This window comes from Delphinus delphis, chromosome 11 (genome assembly GCF_949987515.2).
Source record: "Delphinus delphis chromosome 11, mDelDel1.2, whole genome shotgun sequence".
Lineage (NCBI taxonomy): Eukaryota > Metazoa > Chordata > Mammalia > Artiodactyla > Delphinidae > Delphinus > Delphinus delphis.
In genome coordinates this window covers 11,964,188-11,973,761 of record NC_082693.1, presented here as the reverse complement: position 1 = coordinate 11,973,761, position 9,574 = coordinate 11,964,188, and the positions used below count along the sequence as shown (strand labels likewise).

At 41.4% G+C, this 9,574-nt stretch overlaps 1 protein-coding gene across 1 annotated transcript in view; it reads left to right on the top strand.

The window, feature by feature from the left end:
• The first annotated feature begins 1,033 nt into the window (after window positions 1–1,033).
• The window catches only part of GUCY2C (guanylate cyclase 2C), a 77,956-nt gene continuing 69,415 nt past the window's right edge, over window positions 1,034–9,574 (top strand). The window contains exon 1 of the mRNA XM_060026119.1: window positions 1,034–1,050. The gene's annotated coding sequence lies outside the window, so the exon portion shown is untranslated. The remainder of the gene's footprint in view (window positions 1,051–9,574) is intronic.

Below are 9,574 nucleotides of genomic sequence, written 5' to 3'. Positions count from 1 at the left end.
TGTTTGTCTCGGGAACTGCTGTGGGCCCACTGAGCATGAGGGTCTCCAGTGGATTCTGTCACCTGGTGAGTGCAGTTTGCTCACACATCGAAGTCCCCCACGGGGTGCTACCACAGCTCCAGCAATCCCGACAACCACCATGGAGGACTCTCAAAGTGCCAGAGCAGGCTGCCAGTTTTTGATCAAGTGAAGTACGACATCCCTCTTCTTTGTGTGATAGAGCCTGTTAGAGTGGCCCTAGGCAGTTATATGTATGACTTAATATTCTGCTGACTTCTTTATCAGGTTGTTCTTCCAGGTTTTTATTCCAGGTCTTTTTCTCTTTTGAACTAAGGTCTGCATGTATGGACTGGATTGGAGACAGGCTGGAATAATATGGAGCTGTTGTTTGGCTGTTTCCCTGGGAGTGAATCACCTGTGGTGTGACTCTTCAACCCCAGGTGAGTGAATGTTGTTTGGGCAAATACCATCAATCATCTGGCACACCTACCCACCTCCAAACTCCAACAAGGGTCACAGCTCAGGCTTACTGGCTAGAATAGAAATTAAATTTATCTTACAAATAAGAAAACTAAAGATCAGCAAATGTAGGTAATCTGCTGGAGTTCATATGCTTAACAAACAGCTGAAACACAATTCAAATCCAGCTTCAAGTTTTGTGGGTCTTGGTTTTTTGTATAAGAATATCGAACTGCCTCCTGAAACTCAAAGATGCTCTTCTTTACCTCAAGATATACAATTCTGTTCTTTAAATGCTTGCCTTACCTTTCCAACTTTGTAAAGAAGCATCAATAAACAAAACTGATAATTTCTCTGTTCGTAAGGAGTTTACACTTCAGGGGACTGATCACTTTTCTTCCTTCTTTCCAAGCTATTATTTTAACCCGTGTAACTAGGAGGAAGTAATCCTTCAGCTGCCTTGGCGTGGTGGGGAAGAGTAATGTCCAGCTTCTCTACAGGAGGATACAGAGTTCCTTTTTCAGGATTGACGTATCAACCCAACCAACCACTCCTGGCAGCCTACGGCCTGTTTCCTTCCGTGTGTCGGAGGTAAGAGAAAACAAACAAAGCTGTTTCCAGAGCATGGAGAACTTTATTGCAGCTAAGATGCATTACTACTGTCTCCAGCACATATTTCCCTAAGTACATAAAACTAGCCACCTGGACAGAGGAGGTAATCCAAGAGTCACTAAGAAATTGAACAGAATTCCAGCTGCCCCTGCAAGTGTATAACAATGACCTACTCCAGCCTTTCCTGAGCATATGAGAAGACTGTACAAAATGGGCTGGGGAAGGAGGGAGAGGAAGACATTGCTCAGGGTTTAAATAGAGTTTCTTCTGTTGTTTGTTTGTTTGTTTTATTGGAGTATAATTGCTTTACAATGTTGTGTTAGTTTCTGCTGTACAACAAAGTGATTCAGCTATATGTATACATATATCCCCTCCCTCTTGAGCCTCCCTCCCACCCCACCCCCATCCCACTCCTCTAGGTCATCACAGAGCACCGAGCTGAGAATGGGAGAGGGGAAGACAAGAGGAAACAGGCATAACAGGGAAAAGAAACAAGCCTGTCAGCCTGAAGCGCCCAGGCACTGATGCTAGAATTTAGATATGCAGCCCTAGTGTACAATAGTGATTTGGGTGTTAGTCGGGTCACCCGACCTTGTGATCTAGATAACATGACTTTGACCCTCATCTCATCCTTGTAGAAAGTTCAAAAACACTTCCCAATATTCCATCAAACCCTGAAGTCTTAAACTACCATGATCATCTCTGACTTCAGACTCCTGCTTCTGAGAGTCACCTAGCCATCCTACTCCTGTTCTTACCCCATGAATCTAGACACAGAAATGAGCACCTTTCCATAATTCCCAAAAGTTAGGCAAGTCGTATCTGGCACAGACTTGACTGAAGGTTTGGGAACCGTTACCCAGTTTTATCAGTTTTAAATTCCCGCTAGAATACAATTATCATGAAGGCAGAAATGTGTTCATTTGTATAACCCCAATGCTGAGAACGATTAGAGGATGCTCAATAAATATCTGTTGTATGGATGAAGTAAGGCATCTTTTCCTCAAGGAAAAGACGAGCAACCTCTTATTTATTTTATACATCCTTGTTCTTAAATGTCTTCAGCCTGCATCCCACTAGGCCTTTCCCACAGGCCATTTATTTCTATGTAGCTCCCATCTCTTTCCCTTTATCTCTTTCCATCTCTCCTCCTCATTCCCTTGTTCCTGGATTAGCCCTGGGAACTTCACATTTTCCTCATTTTATCATGTAAAGCAATTTATATCTCTCTATGCCTAACTCAGAAGGTTTGCGTAACCAAATCCATTTTAGTGCTCAGCAAAACCGTATAGCCTTTTAGTTACCTGAACCCATCTGGCATTATGTTATCCTATGCGAATAGGACCAGTAAGGATTTCCTTCACAGGAAATAAACAGTTAAACTAGGAATCATTAAAAATTATATATTTATACCTTAAAAGTTTTATTTTATCTCAAAACATATTCATGTTTGTTTATTCACCCATTGGTTGATGTCAGGCCAAGTAATGTTCTTTAAGCATGAGTAGCCAGGTTGGAGCTCTGTATCCGCTTGCTTTCTTTCTTTTTTTTACTGAAGTATAGTTGATTTACAATATTTCAGGTATACAGCAAAGTGATTCAGTTGTGACACAAAGTGATTCAGTTGTGTCTTTTTCAGATTCTTTTCCATTATAGGTCATTACAAGATACTGAATGTAGTTCCCTGTGCTATACAGTAGATCCTTGTTGTTTATCTATTTTATATATAGTAGTGTGTATCTGTTAATCCCAAATTCCCAATTTGTCCCTCCCCCCGTATCAGCTTTCTTAAGTAAACCACACCCCTAGTGCATCTTGTGCTACTTCTGGTGTTTGATGTTTTAAGGTAATTGACAAGTTCTCTAAGGACAGAATTTCTTTTAGGTTTCTTTGTTATTCCCTGGTGTTTTATAGCAGTCTCGCCACAGCAGTTTTCTTAGTAATTTGCTTTGTTTAAGATTTCCAACAGTTTTTGTATGTATTTTATCAGATTACATAACATTTAATTAAGGACATAATTTAATAAATATGTTTGGCAAATTTGGGCGCAAGCACAAGGGACCCTTGGTAAGCAGATGACTTAATGGGAAGGAGCAGAAGTATTCACGAACACTGGCTGCAGGCATTCAGGGTGTATTTCAGCTAATCTGGTGCGTCTATTAAATCGTCCATTCAGGAATACTCTAATGTACAGCATGATGACTACAGCTAACACTGCTATATGATATATAGGAAAGCTGTTAGAATAAATTCCACGAGTTCTTATCAGAAGGAGAATTTTTTTTCCTTTATTCTTTCCTCCTTTCTTTTCTTTTTATTGTATTTATGTGGCAAGATGGTTATTAGCTGAACCTATTGTGGTAATCATTTCACAATATATGTAAAGCAAACCATCATGCTGTATGCCTTAAACTTATACAGTGATGTGTGTCAATTATTTCTCAATAACACTGGAAAAAGAGAAGTACTTTACTGTAGCCATTTTTCCTCAATAAATCCCGATCAGAATCTCTACTTTTGTGCTTATTTAAAAAAGTACTTTCACGTTTTAGTTCTATCAGTTACATTAGTCCGTAAACTCACTTTTGCATCTGCACTGAGATAGGGAGAGAGGAAGCCTAGGACTGCTATAGACTGTAGAGATGCCGAGTACTCTGATAGGCCTGAAGGTGAGCAGGGGATCTTAATGAGAAGCATACAAAAGAGACCCAAAGTCTCGCCAGAAACGAAAGAGCGGCACATGCAGGTGACCTGCTCAGCTGCCCCTTCCCATGAGGAGTAAATTCCCTTTTTTTCTCATATCTTTAGGGCTTTTGTGTTCTACTGAAGAGTATATCTCATAAATCTGGCAACTCAGTGTTCCATTATTTGTTTTTGACCCTTGAAACTTTCCCAGCAGAACCTGCCTCTCTTTAATCATGATCTACATGCTGGTAGTTTTACAACATAAAGAAGACACATAATGTTTGCCTTAAAGGATCCAGAAAGGACTGTCATCTTGTTTGTTCCCTTCTGAAAATCTTCCTGGTTCCATGCTATAACCAAAGGGTTCCCAGAACTGCATCTGCCTTCTGTCTTCACATCTGAATTAAAAGCACCTGACAGTTACAACTTCGTCCATCCCTTGACATGGCTTTCTTTCATATTTGCAGTTTGCGGCCAAATCAAAAAACAAAAACAGTCTACTCTTTCTCCTACCACAGGAAGTGGGAATAGCAACATATTAACAGACAACCAAGTTTGAGTCCACAGTGGCCACCAAATGTGCAACATATAAAATCGTTACCTGTAGCAAAGGTTAATCACTGATGTGATGGCCGTGTGCCTCTCTGCAGCCTGCTGTTCCATTCTTCCTAACGTCCACTAAAAGTATCCAGGGGCACCCACTCCTGACCACTCTCAGTCACTCATCACCACGTACCCCCCCCCATAAAATAACCCCAGTGCCTTCCTTCTGAATCAAAGCTGAATCCTATGAAGTCTGAGCATCTACCGTCCTCCCTCCAGGAGACACTAGAATTGAACCCACCTTATTCCACATCACTCATCCCCCCAAACATGGGTACTTGGTGTCATATCTTCTCTAGCCTTTTTTCATCCCCATATTGCTATGCCATGCTCAACACATGCCTCAGTATCCTGTATCTCTTTGTGGACTGTTCTGTACACCTCATGGCTAGGTTGGGAGAAGCAGGGGTCATGTGTTAGGGATGGGGCACACAGAGTACAAAGGCTCTAGTAACATTTTATACCTTAGGCTGTAATGTATGTACATGAGTGTTCATTTTATTATTCTTTTAATTTGTATATATTCATGGTAGATATTCCTTTACATGTATGATCTACTTCATAATTTAAAAATTAAAAAAAAAATACCTCTGTTCTCTTGAGGCATGTACCATCTAGCCAGGATACTCTCTATCCCATTTCATCAACCACTGTCAGTTACTGAAGTCCTGGATATTCTCCCTGGTTTATTCCTCCCCAACAAGGGCCTGCTATCAGTCTGGTTGATTTTCATACCCAGGAGGTGACCTGTCCAACAGACTGGACTCTGAGTTCCTGAAACTCCTCTGTTCAAAAACATTTTCCTTCCCCCCCTCAGCCACCTTGAACTTTTCAAATCAGTAATTCAGAAAACCCACCCTCTAATGCAAACACTATCCTTCCAGCTGTTTGTTTCAGCTGTCCCCTTTCCACCTGTACTTCTGCCTGCCTATTGTACCGTCATCCCTTCAAGCCTCTTCTTTTTTTTTTTTTTTTTTTTTTTTTGGCCGTGCCATGCGACATGCAGGGTCTTAGTTCTCCCACCAGGGATTGAACTCACAGCCTGGGCAGTGAAAGCATGAAGTCCTAACTACTGGACAACCAGGGAATTCCCTCAAGCTTCTTCTTTATGCCTTTCCCTCACTCCCCTCCTGCATGCACTTCATTGTTATTCAATTTAGATTTTATAGTCCATCTCTCCACTCTTTTGACTTTGTTCAATTTTTTTTTTATCCATTTGTTCTTTCATTGCACCTACCTGGAAAAACCATACCTGAATAAGCCCAACCATTCGCTTTCCTGTACTGCTCTTGGGCAGCTAAACATTGCTAGAGAAAATCATAAAGCTGGGCTGAGTAAGGCCAGTTTTCAGTCACTCATCTCCGAATCTCACCACTGACAAACAACATTAGGACACATCTCTTATCAGTCCCTTCTCTCACTCATCACAGTAACTTTTCAAGTCCCTCCCTTCTCAAGCCTCTGACTAGCCCAGCTCTCCTTTCATTCTCAGCCAATGACTCACCTCCTTCAGAAAATAAATTTAAACAATCATACATAAATGATCTCATCTTCCAGCCCACAAGTCTAGAAATATACGTGTATATATGAAACCGAGCAGATCCCTGCAGGGCCTTCGTGATTGCAGACCCTTCCATGTTCCCCCACTCCCACCTTTAGAAAAAAAAAACAACCTTATTTTCCCTGGCCTGTTTCAGAAAACAGATTCAAGCAATTAATCATTTAAGGAGGGGCAAAAGCAGGAACTAAGAAAAGGCAGTCAAGCAAGGAAGGTGATAACAACTTAAGCAATAAGTAAAATTGAAGGATTAGGTCATAAAGTCCTAGTTCTCCTTGAGAAAAACAGATAACAGTGTCTGACACACATTCTTAAGTTATTTCTTACGGAAACCAGACCCCCGACCAGGTGGAAACTGCTGACCCTGAACACATAGACCATAGACTGGTTGGAGCTGGAAAATTGATGATCAAGATTACTGAAATAGCACCCTGTCACCTTACTGTCTACCAATCCGAAAAGTGTCCATGAGCTGATCACACACCCTGCGACCCTCACCCCAACACTGCCTTTAAATACATTTCTCTGAAAACCATCGGGGAGTTTGGGTTTTTGAGTATTAGCTGCCCATTCTCCTTGTTGGGTGCCCTGCAGTAAACACTGAGCTTTCCTTCACCACAACCCAGTAGGTTGGCTTTGCTGCGTATCTAGGTGGGTGGATCCAAGTTCTGTTCAGGAACATACACAATCATCCTACAACACGTTCTTCCTTTTATAAGGAAGAGTTGTTCTTTCTGCCATGTTTGGAATCCCATTGCCTCTCATTTTCTTGGAGCCATCGTCATTTACGCCTCCTCTCTCACATTTGCCACCTCTCCCTCTCCACCAGCTCCTTATCAACATTTAAATAACTCAACTAACTTTCACCCTTAAAAATCCTCTCATAACCCTATCCCCACTTCTGGTTATCACTCTGTTTCTTTCCTCTGCTTCTGGTAAAAGAAGCATAATTTCTGGTTGTTTTCAATCACTGAGTGGATTTCTAGAACCAGCCTATTTTTCAGGTTTTGGTCTACTATAAAATGAGGAGAATCACGAATACTGTCCCGTTCAATTTTACTAATCCCTTCTATTAATGTCTGGTTCGTTGAGTACCCAGAATGCATTTCTTCTTTCACCTGGGATGAACAGTAGAACCGACAAGGCTAAGTCAAGGGAGTGTTACACCAGGCAATTCCTGTCCTGTCCCAGGAGGTCTGGAGGCAGCCTTTCCGTGATCACTCACAAGATCTCTTTCATGTCATGATCTGAGGAAGTCCATTCTCCTTGTAGGCCCTGCAGTGGGGGATGCAACTCCCAGTGTAGAGGTGTGATCAGCTGGGACATGGTAAATCACTAGAGGGCCATTCAGGTTAACCTGAAGAGTGGCAACAGCCCAGCTTTTATTAAAATTTTTTTGTAGCACAACACCGTAAATCAACTATACTCCAATAAAATTAAAAAAAAAATTTTGGCGGCCGACCACCATGATTGATTGAATTTATCATTTCATATATTGTATTTGGTCAGTTTTAAACTGTAAATAGAGTTACTTCCGGGGAAAATTTGTAGGGCTACTTTCTCTCGCTGTCTTCTTTTGCTATTTTATGGTTTTCTTGTAATGATTTGCTTTCAAGTTTTTTCTCTTATCTTTTTTGTATCTACTATAGTTTCTCTTTGTGGTTAGCTCAAGGCATGCATAAAATAAAATATCTTGTAGTTGTAACCATCTGTTTTAGGTTGATAACACCTTAACTTCAATTGCATACAAGAACTCTGTACTTTTACTCTCCTGTCCCCACACTTTCTATATTGTGTGCCCAATAACAAATTTTTATCATTTAACTTTTATATTAAGCTTAAACATAACTTAGGTACCACCATTACAATATTACTTTACTCTGCATTTTTTTTTTAACATCTTTATTGGGGTATAATTGCTTTACAATGGTGTGTTAGTTTCTGCTTTATAACAAAGTGAATCAGTCATACATAAACATATGTTCCCATATGTCTTCCCTCTTGCGTCTCCCTCCCTCCCACCCTCCCTATCCCACCCCTCCAGCTGTCACAAAGCACCGAGCCAATATCCCTGTGCCATGCGGCTGCTTCCCACTAGCTATCTACCTTACTACGTTTGTTAGTGTGTATATGCCCATGACTCTCTCTCGCCCTGTCACAGCTCACCCTTCCCCCTCCCTAGTCTGCATTTTTTAATATATTTACCTTTGCCATGAGATTTATGCTCTCATATGCTTTTGCGTTGCTGTTTAGTATGTTTTCATTTCAATTTGAAGAACTCCTTAAGCATTTCTGTAAGGCAGGTCTAGTGGTGATGAGCTATCTTAGTTTTTGCTTATCTGGGAAAGACTCTATCTCTCCTCCATTTTTAGAGGATAATTTTGCCGGTATAATATTTTTGGTTGGCAGGGTTTTTTCTTTCAGGTACTTTGAACATATCATTGCACTGTTTCCTTGCCTACAAGATTTGGGCTGAGAAATCCACTGATAGTCTTATAGGGGTTCCATTTCATGTGATGAGTCACTTTTCTCTTGCTGCTTTCAGAATCCTAGAGCTTAGTCAACAGCTTTCCCATCCACCCAGCTGAGTGTGTAACGGGTCACTCTTGACTCCTCCCTCTCTCTAATGCCCCAGGTCCAATGAAATATCTTCTTATCATTTTACCTTTTAGATGTCTCTTGAACCCACTTCCACTGCCACGGCCCTCATCTGGCCCCCTTCACTTCTCGCCTAAACCACAGAAGCAGCCTCTTAATTTGCTCCATGACCCCACTCCTGCCTCTCTCTAGGTCATTTCTTCCATGGCAGCCTAAGTGCTCTTTACAACATTTATCTGATCATGTCCCTTTCTTGACTCTTAGGGTAAAGTTCCAAATTCGTAATGGCTCACAGGAAACCCCCTGGCCTACACTTGCCTACTCCTCTGGCATCCTTTACTGCCCTGGACTAGCTTTCTTCACTTCAGCCATACTATATCTCTTTCAGTTCCTCAAATATCCATGTCCCCTCCCACTTCTGGGCCTCTGCACAAGCTCTGTCCCAGCCTCACATGCTCTCCCTCACTTCCCATTCAGCTAACACCTGTTCATCCTCCAGGGCTCAGCTCAAAGGTTACTTTCTCGGGGACGCGTCCTTGACTTTCCAGAATAGGTTAGGTTAATCTGCCATGTGCTCCCACAGCACTCTGCACTGTTTTTCATTGTTGAGTTTAGTTATTCATAATTATTTATTCAATGTTTGTCTTCCCCACCAGTAGACATGTGTTCCATGAAGACATTAATGTATCCATGTCATTCATGGCTGTATGCCCAGTGCCCTTCCAATGCCCCGTCAAGTCCCAATAATAGTTGCTGACTGGGTGAGTGAAACACAGATCTTCCTAGTTAAGGATTCAGTGTCAATGTGCAACTATAACCTAAAAGCTAATAATCTATCATATTTGTGCTTGCCTTGAACACTTTGACCTTTATTTTCCATCTTACAAAGCGTTTTTGGTATATACAATACTGCCCTCTTCCTCTTTTCCCTCTTCTCAGTGATGTGTCACCAGTGATTTTTTTTAATTGGGTGAGGCGCAGGTAATCTTGTTTATAACTCTGACCTTTCTGTGAGCAAACACGCAAAGTGAACTTTGGTTTATCTCCTACTGTAATGTA